General features: G+C 39.8%; 1 non-coding gene across 1 annotated transcript; it reads right to left on the bottom strand.

Moving 5' to 3' along the window:
- Positions 1–15,167: 15,167 nt before the first annotated feature.
- Positions 15,168–15,274, bottom strand: LOC132361116 (U6 spliceosomal RNA). Its single transcript, XR_009501428.1, has one exon. It is a non-coding gene; the product is annotated as a U6 spliceosomal RNA (small nuclear RNA).
- Positions 15,275–20,224: the final 4,950 nt, after the last annotated feature.

The raw sequence follows: 20,224 nt of genomic DNA, 5'->3' as shown, positions 1-20,224 counted from the left end.
ATACAAGACACTCAATAAATATCTCTTAAATTATATTGTAAACTTATTTGCTTGAAAAATCTAAATATAGCCTGAAATACAGTCTCCTTTCTGCATGTATATATATAAATGTTCTTCCTGCTTCCCATCTATACACACACAACACACACACACACACACACACACACACACACACACACTTTTTGGAATCATTCCTTTGAAATGGGGTAATGTCTCCAGAAACTTCTTATTTTAAAAAAGCAAATTCAAATTTAGAAATTCAGTTTGATGACAGGCCTACCATGTTTTGATTTGTGCTGAGAATGGGATGGAGCTATAAATGTTGTTGGTGGACATCTTCTCCAAGTGTGGGCCACAGAGAGACTATATTTGATCGTGGGGATGGGGGCCACAATGGTCCAGAGAAGGAGGCAAACCCCTTCCTTGCTGAGGATAACACAGAACCCTGAACACCCAGGAGAGATAGATGGCGGGGGAAACCTGGCAGCACAAAACTACAGAGTGCGGAAAGCTGGAGAGAACCTTTGTGTGCCTTGTAATTTCTTGTCAAACCCACGCTCTGGCTCATGGAAAAGGGCTGTTTCCTCCCTGCGACTCAGCGCTGGCCCCAGAAGCAGTCTGGTGGGGGCATGGGAGGAGGTGAGCAAGCAGGCCGGCGGGGGGTGCTAAGACCCCAGGGACTGATCATTTGTAGGAGTCGAGGGAGATGGGGTGTCCAAAGTCAACGATAACTGTGGGGTTTCAGAGCTGCATGACCAGAAGGACAGTGGGTCCCTTTACAGAGGAGGAGAGGCCAAGAGGATGGATGGAAGCGGGTTAGGGAGGAGGGATGGCCATTCTGCTGTGAACACCAAGTGTGCAGCGGCCACAGGAGGGCGTGGAAGGGTGTGTAGGAGGAAGGTGAAGGAGGGTCAGGACTGAGATTGGACTGGGGATCTTCTCAGAGAGGTGAAGGCAGAAGCACAGGAGTAAATGAGGTCCTTTAAGAAAGAGGGTCAGAGCAGAAAAGGCATTTGGAGGAGCTGAGCATATAAAGCCAAGAGCGCGTTTGGGAGCCAGGCAGGTCTGGGGATGACAGCCTCGGCTCTGAGCTCGTGTCCTTGAGTGAGTCCTTAAGCGCTGACAGCCTCCTCAGTTTCCACATCTGCAAAATCAAATAATGAAGGAAAATCACTTAGCACAGTGCCTGGTACCTAGAAATGCCTCCATGTTTGCTGTCATTATTAGGGGGCCAGAGAAAGAAGAGGAAAAAATAAAAATATGGAGACAGATCAGTTACACTGATACTGTCTTTGTGATTTAAAAAAATAGAAATGGTGCAAGTGCTAGAATTTTACTGGAAAAGGTTTTCACCTACAGCTGAATCCTCCAAAGCCAGGCAAGACGTCTCTAAAACTGTTTCCCTCCTAGGAAATGAACGTGTTGGGCTCTGACTCTGCCACCAGTAATCAGCAGAAAAGGGAATAATCCAGCATTTCCAATCAACACGTACCCATCAGGGACCTGGAGACTGACCATCTCAGTTCACTTTGGAGCTTGAATTGATCCCACAGCCTCTTGGTGCCCACAGGTCTCCAGGGCAGCCCAGGAGAGGCTCTTCCCGGCTACCACTCAGCTGCTGGATCCAGGTGGAGTGGCTTCAGGAGCCATACCAGTGCTTGGGCACAGCCACTAATTTAGGAATCCTGTGTGTCCTCATTCTCATTTAATACATCATTGAAATTAAGAAGGGGAAAAAAAAAACATCTCTTCATAGCAGCCTTATACCCGTTGGGTATTAGTTTTATGATTTGCTCAGCTATTGGGTTCAAATCTCCCAAATGTTTTGGCTCTTGTACCAAAGTCTATTTCAGGGCAACTGTGCCTTGCTTTGTCCCATCAAGTTCTAGCCAAAGGTACCACTGGGAAATGGACTGAACAACCTCTGGGACACTTTCTTCTTCTTTTTTTAAAAATTTATTTATTTAATTAATTTATTTTTGGCTGTGTTGGGTCTTCGTTGCTGCGTGCAGGCTTTCTCTAGTTGTGGCGAGCGGTGGCTACTCTTCGTTGCGGTGCGCGGACTTCTCACTGAGGTGGCTTGTCCTGTTGCAGAGCACAGGCTCTAGGCGCGCAGGCTTCAGTAGTTGTGGTACGTGGGCTCAGTAGTTGTGGCTCGTGGGCTCTAGAGTGCAGGTTCAGTAGGTGTGGTGCACAGGCTTAGATGCTGCGCGGCATGTGGGATCTTCCTGGACCGGGGCTTGAACCTGTGTCCCCTGCATTGGCAGGCGGATTCTTAACCACTGTAACACCAGGGAAACCCCAACCTCTGGGACACTTTCAATCCACATTATGGACAGTTTTTAGAGCTGGAGGCTGGAAAAAAAAAGCCCTGAAAGTATAGGAAGAATAAAATCAGATTTTAATTGAACTGCTGTGATGTACTAGTAAGGCTAGTTAAGCATGTAATTAATTGTTGTAACCATAGCAACAGGATTAGCTGGAACTATTAGGGCAGCACCAGGGGTTCAATGAGAGACTCTTAAAAAGACAAGTGGTGGAGATTGCAGAAAATAATTCATTCTCCTCCAGCAGTTCTCCAGAGGGCCTCATACTCTTTAGCAACCCCCAAATAAATCTATTTAATAATATTTTGTTAGGTTCGTGCAGCTTTTCTTATCCCAAAGGACCCTGAGGTGCTTCATAAGCCATGAACATAAATATAGATTTGGAATAATGTATTGGGCCAGATTTTCCTAGCACTTAAACAACTCTCTGGTGGTTTGTTCTGCACCTTTGGAAGCCCCATTACCTTCAGGATACACGGAAGCAGTAATTTACTAAGTGGAATCCCCATAGGCCTGGGGCCTGAAGCACCAACAGAGTGTAAACTCAGGTAGGGGCAGAGAAGGCTCCAGAGATAGTACTTTTATTTATTTATACCTTACCTCATTCCAAAAAGGCCTCAAGGGGGCTTAAAAAATACACAGGGTACATCAGGATAAAATAAACACAGGAGGAAATCCAAATCAGGGGCAAATAATAGTAGGAAAGAAACAGATATTTGGAAATGTTAGCACAGGAAATGCACACAGCAATCTCCTACAGAAGTAGGCCAACTTTCCATTGTTCCTCCTCCTGACCGAAACAATGAGGAAAACAGAATCCACTTCCAGAAATAGATGCTTGGTGCTGAGACCTCACAGAAATCTTCTCTTTGCCTTTAAGAATCTACTCTTTGGTGCAAAGACTCTCCAGCCCCTCTGCTGGGAGGAGGTAAAAGGGGTCCTTGTAAAGACCCACTTCCTCAAAGAAACCACTTACTCTTCCATTCAGCTGACAACTATTGATTGATCATCTAACTTCGTTCCAGGCATCTGCCCTTATAGGGAAGAACAATCCAGCTTTTGATGGGTTCTGGTATTCTGACTTGATCTACAGTTAAAGTTTAGTCTTTGGAGCAGAGGTAGCAATTGGTGGCCCACGGGACAGACATAGCCCACAGACACGTTTTGTCCTGCCCATTGGGGAGCTTTGCTTTCAAGTCCAGATTTCTAGTTTCTCTTGAAAAATTGGAAGACCTGTGACACTGGTGCACCATCCCACTGCTGCTGAGCAGAGCAGAGGCCGACCCCCTTGGATGGGACAACATTCCCCAGTGCCCACCAGTTCCCACCATGTGCAATGCCATACAACTTATGTCATGAGCTATGTCATAGCATCTGCTCTCTCTTATGCTACCTGCCTAATTTCTCTAGGAGTTTAAGTTTTTAATCTCTGATCTAGAGTCTTGTCCACCAAATGCTCATGTTGCTTATCCCTGTAGAATCTGGAATAAGAATGAGACAACCAAAGGGTTTATCCTTGGGTATTTCCAGGCCACTGTTTCCCAAGTGTCTTCTATCAGGACACCCCAATCAGGGCTGTTGCTCCAGCTGTGCCTCTCAGGTAGCTGGTGCTCCCAAGCCTTCTGTGCTTGTCTAAATCTCACCCACCTTCCAGGCTCAGTTCAAGAGTCTTCCCGGAAGCTTTCTCCAAGTCTTCTAGTTCACTGATCCTCCCACTGGGATGACATCTGGACTTTTCAAGGGGGTGGGAATAGTTTTCTAAAGCCATCAACCTTCATACCTGTGCTTTCTTCAAGGTGGTCTGCCTGTGAAAGTGTCTATCATGCTGCTTCTCCTACTTCCCCTTCACAATCACCTTCTCCCACCCTTCACCCACCTCAAATCCTACAATCCTTTAGATTCAGCATCTAAAAAAGGTGCTCTGGGTCACCAAGCAAGGTAAACTTTGAACACTGGTGTTGAGAAAGCAAATGTCTGGGCAACACATCCTTTTGCAAGCAGGTGGATTCTAGTTCCTTGCTTTCAGCAATATTGAAGAAAGATCTCCTTGAGTGGAGAGTTGGTAGATCATTAAAATAATTTTTGAAGATGGATTACCATGCATCTCAGATGGCATTCTTAAAAATAAGCAACATTACTATAACAGTATTCCTTTCATTCCTATCTACTTATTTATGTAAATGACAGTTATTCAGTATTTATATTTATCAAAATTAAAAATAGGAATATAAATGATGTCATATCCTATCTCTTTCTAGCAATACGCAATGATCACCCATGAATACATGAACAAGTTGAAAAAGACCTCATGTATCTCACTAAATGTATATCTCTAATACAATCTTATGAGGAATATTTACCTATCAATTATGTACTATTAATAACTATAATGATAAGCCCACTGAGAAGAAGTAAAATCCTGTCAGTTTTGTGGAATGCAAACAGGAGTTCAAGGAGAAAAAGGAAGGATATGAAATTTCTGACTGTTAAAGAAGAACTTGTCTGTGTATTTTTAAAACGGATGTTAGAAGTATCTAATCACCATAGTATCTAGATTCCACTGGATACATTTAAAATGAAGAGACGGTTCTATTTTTGGAAATCAGTATTTACAGTATACCGAAGAATATGTTCTTTGTAAATCTTCAGACTTACAATGACACATTTTGGAAGTCAAATTATAAATGTGCCACTGAATATGTAGTTTTTCAGAGTTTTTTGTAGAGAGTTGCCAAACAAAAAGATTTAAAGACCACTGTTTTAGTAAGTATTTTTTCTCCTTGTAACTTGATTTTTCATCACACTGTTAGGCACTCTGTATCTTTGATTTACTACTTTGTGACTTAATCTCTGGTTTGCAGAGAGCCTTAGAATTCCACGGATCACCACTTAACCAGGGTTTATCAAGCATCTACTCTGTGTGTAGGACAGCAGGTCATATTTAAATATAGCATGTGATTTTTTCCATGGAAGAACATTTATTTAAGTGAAGATGACAAAAAAGAGCAAAGTATCAGTAAAAACTATATTTAAAAGACAGGTGAATATCTCATATTTGGAGGTCATTTCTATAATACTTCAACAAGTCAGAGCATAAACAACTACCCCCACCCCCCACCCCCTGGCCAACAGCAAATAAATAAATTAATTAATTAATTAATTAATTAATTAATTAATTAATTCTGACCAGACCAGGTTGAAAATATAGATGAAAACGCACAGGGGTAAAATAACAAAAACCAAGGCTTTATTCAGAGCTTATTTACTCAGAATTTTAAAATAATATTAATGAGCTGTGGCTCTGTTGTCACAATCAGATAAAATTAGAAGTGGAGGATTGTAGAGGAGACAAGAAATTAACGCTTTCTCTTTGGAGGGAGTGTGAAGTGTTTTTTTTTTTTTTTAATATTTATTTATTTATTTATTTTTGGCTGTGTTGGGTCTTCGTTTCTGTGCGAGGGCTTTCTCTAGTTGTGGCAAGCCAGGGCCACTCTTCATCGCGGTGTGCGGGCCTCTCACTATCGCAGTCTATCTTATTGCTGAGCACAGGCTCCAGACGCGCAGGTTCAGTAGTTGTGGCTCACGGGCCTAGTTCTCTGCGGCATGTGGGATCTTCCCAGACCAGGGCTCGAACCCGTGTCCCCTGCACTGGCAGGCAGATTCTCAACCACTGCGCCACCAGGGAAGCCCTGAAGTGTCTTCTTAACAGTGGGAGGAGATGGACTTAGGAAAGAAGTGAAAGGCAAAGCATTTGGGGCTGCATGACTTAAGGCTGCATGCTACATTAGTATCACATGGGGCAGAACAACATAATTAGAATTAGCATTCATCAAAATAATTTCACAAGATTTCATTTGCTTTCCTTACCAAGGCAGAAAAGTGTGAAAATGATTTTAGAAAGATTTCCCTCAAAATATTTTGAACTTTGAAATTAAAATCGGGATTAAAGATAGAAGGTAAATTCTAACTGGAAAATTCTAGTAAAGGAACTCGTCATTCCGCATGATCACAAGGCTCATTTCCCACATAATTCCCAGGTAAACAAGGTAGATCAGGCTAAAAGTTCTTCCACCCTCATCTGGCCCAGGCCTGAACTGCCACCAAGCTGTCTTGCAAGGTGACTGGAGGTATGTTTTGAAAGCACCTTGCTACTAGCTGCAATGGCTGAATAAATAAAGTGGGATGTTCTTGGCAGGACATAGGCTCTATAGGCTGTATCTGCATCAGGAGGCCCTCTTGCAAGTTCTGAACTCAGATCTCAGCCTGCAAGGAGATTGTAGCTTGATTTCTGTGAATGGTAATGAGTTCACAGACCTTCTTGAGCAATTGCCTGAGGGCAGACAGGTCATTTAGCTCAGAGTTATAGCAGAAGGGATTTTCCAGAGAGGCAAGGAAGTAGGGAGATAAGCATCTCTGCAATTAAACTAAAAGGAAAGTGCTATATCATATGAAAATGCAAAATACAAATAAAGTTACTAAAAATCATATTACAAAACTCTTGACTTTTTGATGTATGGCCTCTACCAGTCATTTTTTTTTTCTTTATGTATTCAGTATCTACATAGTTACTTCATGTGTGTGTGTGTGTGTGTGTGTGTGTGTGTAGGAGGCATATGACAACTCTTCTATCTGTTTAGCAACACATGTGGACATTTTACCATGTCATTAAATATTCTTCTATATCATGGTTTCGGATGGTCATATAGCATACCAATGTAATCATGTATCAGGACTTGTTTAACCAAGCTCCTCTTCTGAACACTTGGTTGTTCTCTTTTTAATGGTGTTAATTTTATTGCTATGACAAACAATTCCGTGGTAAAGGACTTGCGCTAATGAGTAAGAGGGACTTTTATTCTTGTTCCTGTTCCTGACTGTCTAGACCTTTGCAATGGGTGAACTGTCTTCAGTCATTTGTGGGATGGAGTTTCTTATTCTGGTGATCCCCAAAGAATGGCCAGTTTTGTCCCTACTCTTCTGTTAAGATTAGAGGTAAAGAGAATTTGAGATTTAGGAAATGAGACTAGAGAAATTCCCAGTTTCTTCTAAGAATCTGAACTGACAGCAGCTCTGTGAAAGTTCAAGTCATGTCATCTAAGAGGTCTCAACATTTAACAGGGTGGTTTGACAATCTCAGAGGTAAAAAAGAAATTAAGAAATTGGAAAGAAGAAATAAACTGGGTGCTAGGCTCCAAGAGGGTCTATTAACCCTTCACTCCATGCCAAAAAATATGCCCAAGAGGCTCTCCATACCAATGCCAAATGATGACTTAATGTCCCTGAGCTGGAGCAGCCCAGGGCTGTTGTTGAGTGTTGGGAGAGGAGGCTGGGGTAGGAAGGGAGGGGGAAGATTTGCCACGATCATGACGTTTATTACAGGAGGGTTACCTTGATTTCCCATCACCATAGATACTCCTCCAGGTGTTAAGTGTGAACCAGTCTCAGAGGCAGGGCAGAAGGGAGCTCTGTAATCTGCTGCTTCTGAATTTTTAGTGCTATCATCAAATCTTTGCAGCCGATGCTCACATTGTGATACTGTGCCTGGGAAGAGATGGTTTGTTTCAAACTCCAGTTACATGCATCCTGCAATAATATGTCCAGCTCTCTGGAAGGGGAACTGTAGTAGATCCATGAGTGAAGAGTCAGACTTTTTTGGAAAATTCGTGCCCTGCATTAGTCCATGCAGTAGTATGCTGGTAAATGTTTAACAATAGGCTCCAAAACAAAAAATACTGATATGAAGCATTTGCCTACTTCCATGGTGTAAATACTCTCACTGTGGCCAATTTTAAGCAATCATTTGTGATGTCATGGATGTGGAGCTGGGAAGAGTTGCACACAGTTGGCTTTTAATAGCTTGACTTGGACTAATGAAAAAGTTCTCTTGAAGTTCATGGCCAGCCAGGGTTCTGGAAGTGGGATGGGGACGGCTATCTGGTAGGCAACGAACAGCTGCCACACATACAGTCAACAGAAGTAAGGTATTGAACTGTAGTCCACATGACCAGCTGTGTGCATCCCACACATATGAGGATGGTTGAACATTAGAAAATCTGATGTAATTTATGACACTAATTGTAAGAGGAAAAAAATAATCATCTTAATAGATTCAGAAAAAGCTTGGGATAAAATTCAGCACCTATTCATGATTTTTAATAAGATTTAGTAAATTTAATGAAAGGAACATGCAAAACATAGAGCAAACATGTTTAATGATGAAACCTATAGATTTCAGAAACATATGCCCAGAATCACTGTTTCTGTGCAAAACTGTTCTACAGATCATAGATGAGGATAAGAAAAAGAAATAAGTTGTATGAGTTTGAAAGAAAAAAAAAGCTATTATTATTTACAAAGGACATGATTATCTCCATAAAAACTTAAGAGACTCTTCAGACAAGTTATTAGTATTAATGAGGGTTTAGAAATATCACTGGAAAGGATATCAGTTTTTATAAAATCGGTCACCATGGTACATATCAGCAACAACGAAATATGCTCCTCTAAAAAAAATTTACAATAACAAAATATATAGGTTTCCTAGGAATAAATTTAATAAGAGCTAAGAATGATATTTATGGAGAAAATATAAATCATTGCTAAAATATATTTTAATAGAGTCAGATCAATGAGAGAGATTATATTTATGCATAGAGAAACCCAAAATCATGAAAATTTTTACTCTCTCCCAAATAATCTAAAAATCCAGTGTAACTCCAAACAACATATGAGAAGATTATGCGAAAATTGCAAGGCCAACAAATAATAGCTCTTTTTTGAAGACAATTTTGAAGAGAACTATGGCAGAGAGGTCATGTTTGACCAGAACACAAGACTTATTTTGAAACTATGGTAATTTGACCAGTGTGCTATTGGCAAAAGACAAGATATACAGACCAATGGAAGAAATAAATGACCCCATAAACTATCTAATGCTTAAACAGAAACAATATATGAGAGGATTGTATTGTAGATCAGTATCAAAAGAACAGTCTACCTAACAAATGCTTTTGGAACAATTGGTTATCTATTAAGGAAAGAAATGAAATTTATCTTTATCTCACACCATATGTAAAAATCAACCCTAAGGAGAATAAAGACATAAAATATGAGAATATTAATTTTTACTTTTTATGAAAACATTTAATAAAACATCTTTGTGATTTTTGTGGTAGGGCAGTACATACAAAGTACATACATACAAAGAGGACAAACATAAAGACAACTTGATTAAAATGATAGAAACTCTGTGTTTCCAATACAGAAAGGAAAAAAAGTGGGGGGAGAAAACCACTTTTAAAAACGATTAAAATTAAAACTTGACTAAATTAAAACTTGACTAAAACTTTATTAACACTTAACTAAATTAAAAACTTGATTAATATCAAGTTGATAAATTCAATTTGATTAAAATGATAGAAAGTCTGTGTTTCAAATATGGAAAGGAAAAAAAGTGGGGGGAGAAAACCATAGACAAGGATAAGACGTAAAGATGTTTGTGATATGTATACACAAAACATATAAAGAACATTTGAAATTTGATGATAAGAAGACAAATAATCCTACTAGAGAAATAAGCAAATGATATAAACAGATAATCTGAGCAGAAAATACCCAAATGACCCATTAAGAAAAAATATTCAACCACATCATAATCAGGAAATGCAAAGCTAAAAGACAGTCAAATTGGCATCAGATTGGCAAAAATTGAAAACTGAAAATACTAAGTGTTGGTGAGAATATGGAGAAAAAGGAAGTCATACTTTGCAGGTACAGAGGAAAATGTGTGCAACCAGTTTGGACAGCAGTTTAGCCACATGCAATAAAGATGAAAATGAGCATACCCTGTGACCCAGCAATTCTATTTCTAGGAAATGTCTCAAAGAAAATCTCACATATGTGCCCAAGGAGACACAGAGAATATAGAAAGTGTAAGAATGCATGAAAGTATTCAATGATAGAATGGAACATAAGAACATGCATATCAGCTTCATATATAATAATAAAAAAATAGATACATCTTAAGTATTAACAAGAGGATGGTGCATTACACTGAATTATATTTGTGTAGTGAAATACTATACAACAGTGACAATAAATGACCTGGAACTATATGCATCAACATGGAAGATTCTTTTTTTTTTTTTTTTCCTTTGAGGGTGAATTTATTTTAAAAAAATTTTAAATTAAAGTTGATTTACAATGTTGTGTTAGTTTCAGCAAAGTGATTCACATATATATGTAAATAGGTTCATTTGTACTATTTTTTAGATTTCACATCTAATTGATATAATATGGTATTTATCTGACTTACATCGCTTAGTATGATAATCTCAAGGTTCATTCAACATGGATGATTCTTGTATGCATATTGTTGAGTGAAAAGAGTTTCAGAAGAATACATTGTGAACAATGTCATCGATGCACTGTTTAAGTAATGTGTAATTGTGTAAAATGATACTCAGTATTGCTTAGTTGTACAGGATTTTGGTAAAAGTATAAGACATGCCCAGGTATGATGGACATCGCCAAGAGTGAATGGGATGGGGAACACAGACTGATTCAAGTATGTTTGCACAGTTCTATTTTTTAAGCTGGGAGATGGATACGCTTGCATTTATTATATTATTTTCTCCATAGTTTTATATGTCAGAAATATTTCACAATATGTTTCTCAAAGATCAAAAGAAAGAGGCAGCTCTCTAGTGACCATAAAGGAACACTGGCAAGTTGATGAACACCCTTTTTGACATGTGTATCATCTAGAAGCTCATAGGAAATGTCTTCCCATGACCTGAGAAGAAAGTACCACTCTAACATCCTGTGCTATATGGAGCATCTCCCACAGATCCAAAAGAAGGCTGATCTCAACGTTCAAAAATTAATTTGAATGACGTGCTTTGGAGCACATTTTTTAAAATTGAAAGTTAGTTAAATGTTTCTGCAAAAATTAGATATGCTTCCTGAGGAAGGCGATTCTCTCCCTGCATCATGAGTCACTCAGTTCTGCCTGAATTATTAGGAAATGCAGGCCAAAGCCCTGCTCAAAGGTTTTTGTCAATTGTTACCCAGTAAGTGTGGTTCCTCCCTTTATTTCTCAAGTCTTCTGGATCGTCTGATCTTAGTTGATTGTGGAGCATGAGTTTTCTTGTTTTAACCTCAACTAGTTCTGCAATCCAACTCAAAGTAGTGGACTTGGAAAATGAGGCTTTTAGCTGGGGAGAACCAATGGCTGCCCTTGGGAGGTCAGATGCCCCAATGTAGTTTTCTCAACCTCTTGATGCTGTTTGCAGTTGGCTGTGAAAGGATGGCTTTGGAATTGGCCTGGGGGGTCAGTGAGAGCTAGACCAATCCTTCCTGAGAAGGGCTGCTCAGCCAGACTTGTGGGGGAGGACAGCCCCCAGACCGTGGGCTTAGAGACCGACCCTGCCATGTGCTATCTGTGAGATCTAGGCTGATTCACTTAACCTCCTTGAGCCTCTGATTCTTCATCTGAAAAACAGTGTGTTTTGAAAATTAAATTAAGCAGTATCTGATAAATCAGCGCACATGAAAGATGTTCACTGAGATCCCTAGCCCGATGAAAACTCCCAGGCCCACTGAAACGGATCTGACTCTCTTCTGAGAATGCAAAAATGATCCTTTTTAATTCAGTCCTTAAGGCATTAGTATAAATGAACTTGTAGGTTTGCTTAAACATCTCTGGAAAAAAGATGGCAATCTATGAATGAGAGGCTTCAATTACAGCACTCTATCCCTAAGTGTGGTATGTTCACGGTTCATGAGAAAGTTTTCAGTGGTGCAGTTTTATATGCTGAATTTAATGACATTTGGTTTTCCTTGGACTCATCTTTATAGTTGCCTTCTGGTGCAGAATGAATAGGAAACATTCAGCCTGGCACACAGTAGGTCCTCAGTAGGTGGAGGTACTGTTATTACTGCTCTTTTCTCTAATCAACACTGCTCCTTGTGGGAGCATTGCCACATCAAAAACACTAGAGTTCTGCACTGGCAACTGGAGAATCCATGCCATTGGGTTGTAGGAGGGAGGGGAAGACTGCAGGCAATGAGGCACTCAAACCATCCCTTGTTCCCACCAATTTCCTAAGAGCTGAGAAAAATAAGACCAATCACCTTCTCTTGAAAAAGTATACGTGGTGAAGTAATGAATTCTGGATTGCATGATGGGAGACCCAAGGTGGAGATGGATTTCCCATGCAGTAGCCCAGGCAAGCTGGTAGGATTCCTGTCTTTGGCTGTCCTAGGGGGAATCTGTGAGGTCTCTAAGGTCCATTGCTGAGACTTCAGAGCTTACCTGTATGTCCCAAACAGCCTCAGCCCCCTCCATCATGCTTTCTTGTACTGTGTCATGTTAGTATGATTATCAGTTGCTTTCACATTATCAACAGATTCACAGCCTCCTGATGGATGGTGTAATCACCATGCACTGTACATATTCAGCACAGAATGATGCTGTTCTCTTTTATCTTCTGTATCCAGCAGGGGATGACTCAGTCAGAAAGAAATTTCACTTTACACATCGTTAGACTATGCTTTGGGCTTTCCCCAACAGAGGAGAACAATGGAATCTTGGCTCCCAAGCATTGTCATTCACCTGCATCTTTCCCTATAAAATGGGGCTGGGCCCTGTGAAATGGATGGGCTGGTGTTGTAACAGTTGTAGGACCAGCTTCTCGGCTGTGAGTCTACATAGTGCCTGGTAGTTAGAGGAAGGGAACCTGATTTAAATAACTAGTGCAACCAACTTTAATTCTAATTATTCTTCTCTGGCGGCAAATTCTGAAATCCAGAAACACCCCGTGTATGTACTTTCTTTTTTGACAAAAGTAAAAGCTTGCATTTATGTAAAAAAAAGTGGATGATATCTATCTCCCCTCTCTTTTTATATTTATATTTCAAAATTTATATTCTGATATACAACAATGTATATTGGGGGAAGTAAGGTCAAGATTCTTTATTATATTTTAGGAAGAACTTCTGAGATGACTGAACTTTCTTCAGTCTTTCTTGATGAGGGGTCAGCAATCTTTTTCAAGGGAGGGTCTATTATTTTAAGATGTCTGTTGACTAGAGAGAGAGCCATACAGGAAGAAATAGGGGGCATAGGGATGCATTAGTGCTTTCTGGCTGCTGGGCAGACCCAGATGCTGTACCATGCTGGCTTATGGAGGAGTCTGAAGCCAAAGTTTCAAGCCTTCATCTGTGGTCCAGCTGCTTAAGAATGAGGGCCAAAATTTTGTATGTGACCAATTTCTTCTCTTAAGACTGTCTGATTTTCATTGTGCCTCTAATAGGTCTGCTGAAAGAAAATCCCTTAAATATCTTAACTGAAACAATGCTTATTGGAAGGGAAATCCTTCCTGGGTCAGCAAAGTTGGAGTCCTGATTGTGGAGGTTTTGTGGGCTCTCAGGAGCCCAGTCCATTCCTCTCTGCTTCCTTCACAGCTACCTCTGTCTGAGCCCAGCCCTGGAGGGTAGCTGGGACAGGGTACTCAGGTCTTGGGGTGAGGTCACATGTCAGTCTAGAACCCTTGACCCCAGAGACCTCTGTCATTTCTTTCCCTGGGTGAGTTGCTGAGTTTCTGCAGAGCTAGAAGGCTGCCATTCGTAACGGCCCTGAGGGCTATATCGGTCTCCTATATAAGAATGTTGTGAAGCAATGAAGGACGTTGGAGTCGGCTGCTGGCTGCTACTGAGGCAACAGGAAAAGTCAGTACATGACCTCTATCATTGAAAGCTTGAGTTTGGTATCACATGTGATGGGGAGAGAAAAGAAAACCATCAGTGGAACAGAGTATCTTTATCATTTTAACTTTTAATAAGGCCTCTGCAGTACTTACAATATCAGATGGACTTTTCATCATCACAAACATTTAGTATGGCAGATTGCAACCTCGAAGGGTGTGAGTGTCTGTGTGTGTGTTAAACATTGTCCTGATTTCCCATGCTTTTGTTTCATGAGTAATTTCCTGTTAAACATTTATGATGGGGAAAACAGTTTTTCAGAAAGTTAAACATAGAATTACCATATGACCCAGCAGTTCACTATTTGGAAATACCCAGAAGAATTGAAAGCAGGGTTTTGAACTGTTATTTGTATACCCTTGAAAAGGTATTGTACACAATAATGCTACTATTATTTGTAGTAACATTATTCACAATAGCCGAAAGGTGGAAACAACCCAAATGCGCATCAACAGATGAATAGATAAACAAAATGTGTTTATCTACAATGGACTATTGAGCCATAAAATGGAATGAAGTACTGATACATGCTACAACAGAATGAACCCGAAAAACATTATGATAGGTGAAAGATTTTAGACATAAAGGGTCACATATTATATGATTCCATTTATATGAATTATCCAGAATAGGAAACTCTGTAGAGACAGGAAGTATATTAATAATTGCCAGAGGCTGGGTAAAGGGGGAAATGGAGAATGACTACTTTTTTTTTAGTCTATGAATATCAGAGATTTACTATTTTTTTTACATATATATAAATTCTTATTTTTATATTCTTTTCCATTATGGTTTATCTCAGGATAGTGACTAGAGTTCCCTGTGCTATACAGTAGGACCTTGTTGTTTATCAATCCTATATGTAATAGTTTGCACTTACTAACCTCAACCTCCCACTCCATCCCTCCCCCATCCTCCTCCCCCTTGGCAACCACAAGTCTGTTCTCTATGTCTGTGACTCTGTTTCCTTTTCATAGATAAGTTCATTTATGTCATATTTTAGATTCCACATATAAGTGATATCATATGGTATTTGTCTTTCTCTTTCTGACTTACTTCACTTAGTATGATAATCAAAATATGGAATGCTTTGCAAATTTGCATGTCATCCTTGCACAGGGGTCACACTAATCTTCTCTGTATAGTTCCAATTTTAGTATAAGTGCTGCAGAAATAAGCATGGGAATAACTACTTAATGGGCATAGGGTTTTCCTTTGGGGTGATACAAATGTTTTGAAACTAGATAGAGGTCATTTTTGCACAACATTGGGAGTATCCTAAATGCCACTTAATTGTATACTTTAAAATGGTTAATTTTATGTTATCTGAATTTGACCTCAGTTTAAAAAATCTATGGTGGGATTTCAAGAATCCAAGAGCAAAGCTTTAAAAACAGGTGAGAAGAATACATTTCTTAAATGCTATACACACACATAGAGACACATACAGATGTAGATACAGAAGTCCCAATATGGGGACTGTTATATATTGGCCAGGTATGATGGTTAATTTTATATGTCAACTTGATTGGGCCAGGTGACGCTCAGATATTTGGTTAAACATTAATCTGGGTATTTTTGTGAAAGTGTTTTCCATGAAATGAACGTTTAAATCAGTAGATTACTTAAAGCAGATTTCCTCCCTGATGTGGGTGGGCCTCAACCAATCAGTCGAAGGTTTGAATAGAACAAAAAGGCTGATTGTCCTAAGAGATAATTTCTTCTGCCTGACTGCATTCAAGCTGGGACCTTGACCTTTGCTTGACCCCAGACTAGAAGTACTTCATCTACTCTCCTGAGTCACCATCTTGCTGACTCACTCTATAGATCTTGGGACTTGTCAGTCTCCATAATTGCATTAGCCAATTCCATATAATACATCTCTTTATATTTGTATCTCTATCTATCTATCTATCTATCTATCATCTACCTTCTTATCTATCTCTCTGTTGGTTCTCTGGAACCAATACAGAGAACCCTAATATACCAATTTACCAAGTTTCTGACACAATTATTCCTCTTTTCATTTTCTTTCTGAGCTTTCTTTCTGTTAACCTTTTTATCCTTTCTATATAATGCCCTATTGTCTACATGACTTTACTTCAAGTAGCCTCACACTTAATGGCAAACAAAATTGCTTATCCAACCTGAGATTAAAATTTTATCAGAAAATAAAGCTAACAACTCCACTGTTCTTTTGACTGAAAGTTAATTTTAGCAAGTGTGAAAATGTCACCAAATTATGTTTCTGCGTCTTTTTCTTCACAAGAGAAAAAGTGTTGTTTAGTTGTGTCTTTTCTGATATGCTAGCTTTATAATGAAATGTCCAGGTTCCCCTCCAATCACACTGCCCATTGGTATGTTATGAAACAGTTTATGACTCTCATTAACGTTGATGGTTATAATTAAATGAAGCTGTGGAATAATCCAGGGCAAGCCCTCTGGAGTGTTCCTAATTCAGTTTCCATAGACATTCACGAGATGATGAGTGTAGCTAAGCCAGAGTCCATGATACTGTGATTTAAATATCTATTGTCTGAAAATAAAAATCCTTCCCTAAAGAAAAAATAAAAGGCCAGACATCGATAAAATTCAATATGGAGAGATCATTGTGGATTAGCACAGTGACATAGTGGACAAAGCTTCAGAGAAGAGATGGTGCTTCATCTGGGTGTTTTGACCTAATTTAGTGGGGAAGGAAAGGTAAGAGGCAACTATTAAGCCATTACAATGAGCTCTCATTAACTCTCACAAAAGCCTTGTAAAGAACATAGCATTACCCCGTTGCAGAGATGAGTAAACCCATGGTTTTGTCCTTGTAAACTTTGTGGCAGAAAGCAGATGTCTCAGCTATGAGAACTGAAGCTGTGCATATATGAGAGTCCTAGACATGTCTGGATGATGAGGGGTGTAGAACCACCAGGCGTTGCCTGCTGGACAGTGGACAAGAATTACAGGAGTGGCTCATTGCGTCCATCCATCCAAGAGTCTTGCACTGGCGTCCCATCATCTTATGCCTGATTCAAGGAAGACAGTGCTGCAAAAAAAAGTGAGAAAAAACAGAAAGGGCCAAGTCACTGAGCCCTCCAGAAGACATTCAGTGAGTAAGGAAGTATTCTTGGAAGGGGCAACAATGTGGCACCCAGGTGTGAAGGTAAGAGATGGAGAAGTGGATGCAGTGTGTTAGCTTCATACAAAACAGCATCAGGCATTCCCTAGGGATGTTGAAGCAGGAGTGGAAAGTGTCAGTTGTTAGACAAAGAAGTCTCTCTGGAGCAGAGGGGAAGTATTTTCCAGAGATGCTGAGAATTCTGAGCAGAGGGGTCAGGAAAAGTGCAAGTTCAGGGCCTGCCTTAGTGAGTGGGGGCTGAATCAGATACCTGGTGCTACCACCATGATGACCCTGAGTTTACCTCCGCCTGTAGTGGCCTGGAAAACACACAATGGTAGGTATACCATTCTTTGTGTGAGGTTCTCAACTTTGTGAAATGGAAGCACAATTGGATTCTAATAAATATACTCAAAAAGAATGGACAAGTTGAGCAATGCTGCAGAATACAATTCAGAAGGCAATCAGTGAATATTTACAACTTTAATATATGATAAAGGTAGACTTTCAAACCAGTGTGTAATAAATGATGTTGAAATAATTTGTTATCCAATTCAAAGTAATCAAATTAATTTGGGAAAAAGTAAAGTTAGTTCACTTTCTTACACCATGAAAACAAAATTCTAGACAAACCAAATTCCTAAACAACTAAAACATCACAAAAGCATTAGAAGAAAAGTAGAATATATTTCTAACCTTGAGAGTAGGAAAGGGATTTTATAAGAAACAAAATGCAAAAGCAATACAGAAAACAGACAGCTACATCAAATGATGTCAGGGACACATATCCAACTCTCAATGGTCCCAATGAAGCCCTTTTTCTTGGTTTGAGGTGAACAAAGACATGCCAACTCTCCCTGTCTCCATGGATGTGGGGTCCAACAGCTTTCACCCAAAACCCTTAGTCACCATGTAATGTCCTTCTCAAAATCATTTTATGCCCTAAACATGGTCCATGGATGAAAACCATTGATGTCCTCCATACTGATCTTGTATCTCACATTGGAATAGAGCTTCTATTATCTTGGACCCTCAGCCAAAGCTAAGGTTAAATAGCTTCATTTTAACATCTTCGTGTGTGTGTGCGTGTGTGTGTGGTGGTGGGGTTGTGCACATGTGTGCATGCACAGGCATCTGATGACACTTCAAATTGATAGCACTAGTAATCCCAGGGAGGGGAATTGAGTAGAGTGGTGAGTTGTCAAGTGGGACTTCAACTTTTTCTGTAATTGTTTCAATTTTTATAGTGACAATATATTCATGGATTACTTGGGTAATTAAAAATAAATGAAATTAACTATAGTCTGTGCTTGTTGAGTTTCTGCAACTTAATTTCTATCTGCCAATGAAATAAATCTGAAACCTTTCATTTGGGTTAATCGCCCAACTAAATGTGTTGCTCTGTTGGAAGAAAACCACATTGTGAGGCACTATTCAGGGCTCTGTACTATGGATTGCTCATATGGTCTCAGCCTCGGTCTTTTGCTGTTCCATCTTTCTAGATATGTACTCAGTATATAATATACATTTGCTCTGATACTTTGACTTCCTGGCCCCTGGCTGACCTAAAGGGATAAACGAAAAATCCAGCAACTTCCTCTCTTGCACACATGAGAGAGTACATAGCTACCTGTTTCATTTCCAGCTGGAAGCAAGGTGCAGTAGGTAGGGTATTTACTCCTACCATGAAATGAAAATGGGTCTCTATTTGGCTTCCCAAAATAAGCTGAAAAAATCACTTTTCCGGTGTTCAGACAGCATCCTGGGGATATTTTGGAAAGGGGCAGTCATAAAGTGAACAAGGTGATTAGTCTTAGCACGTAATGTAACGTTGGCTGGAAGCAAGCATAGCAAGGCATGGCAGTAAAGGCACAACCCCCAACCTTCTCCAGGTGTGTTTCCTCTGGGCAATTTCTCACACTGCATTAATAATACCTTAATGATACCCATTTGGTGTTTTATAAATATTTCAAAGTACTTCTACATTGTCATTGGCCCATTTTACGTCTATTATGTGCCCACAATTGTTGGTTGTGGGGTTTGGAACAGAAAGAGCCATTTTTTTCTCCCACAGGAAGCTCAGAGTGTAGTTCAGGGATGCAGACACTTAAGCCAACATTAAGTGTCAAGTTTCCTTTCCATTAAGCAAGGAAAATGTCATGAGAGAAAGAAACACAGGAGCTGTGGGAGAACAGAGCAGAGCATTGGGAGAGGTGTAAGAGAGCAGGGCCGCTTTAGGAAGAGGAAATGGCATGTGCAAATGCACTGAGGCATAGAAATGTACCTTGGGTTTTGAGGAACATAAGTTATTGAGGGCAGGACATGAGCATAGTGAAAGCTATGGCCAAATGGAGGGTCTTGTGTACTTATCTATGGAAACTGAATCTGATCTGGAGACAAGAACATTCAATGGATTCTAAGCAAAGAGGGAATTTGAACATATTTGCACTGCAGGATAAAGAATCAATTGGAATGAGGTAACAGTGGAGGTTGGGAGACTACTTAAGAAGCTATCTGAGCAATCTGCAGGAGTGAGGCTGCTCTAAGACAAAGGTCCTAGGAAAAGGGAGAGGCAAATGCAATTGAGAGAAGTTAAGGAAGTAGTTTCTAAAGAATTTGATGAGTGGCTGGGTGTTGGAGAGATGTGTGGATGGGAGTCTAGGTTGCTGGCTTTGGTGTCTGGATGAGTAGGGGCACCATTCACAAGGCAGTGAAAACAGTAAGGGGATTAGGGTCAGGAAAGGATTGATAAGAATGCTCCTAGAATATTTATTTTCCCATACTTTCTAATGAAATTCTAGTGGGCTAGATATGATAGAATGATGAAGTATATCTTCTGGCAAGGAATCTTAGACACTCAAGATAAATGGGCTGATCTAATGCTCCACCTGCTTGGGACCAAATAGGGACCAGTACTGAGTTTTATTTGCTCTGGCCCAGAGCTCCTTTAACTGAACTATGAAAGTTATGTCCCTTTGACTCTGAATCTACTTGTTTTTCCATACAAGGTAGAACATATAAC

The sequence above is a fragment of the Balaenoptera ricei genome, chromosome 2 (assembly GCF_028023285.1).
Source record: "Balaenoptera ricei isolate mBalRic1 chromosome 2, mBalRic1.hap2, whole genome shotgun sequence".
In the NCBI taxonomy this organism is placed as follows: domain Eukaryota; kingdom Metazoa; phylum Chordata; class Mammalia; order Artiodactyla; family Balaenopteridae; genus Balaenoptera; species Balaenoptera ricei.
Note: the sequence above shows the minus strand (reverse complement) of the source record. Positions and strands in the feature narration are given on the sequence as shown.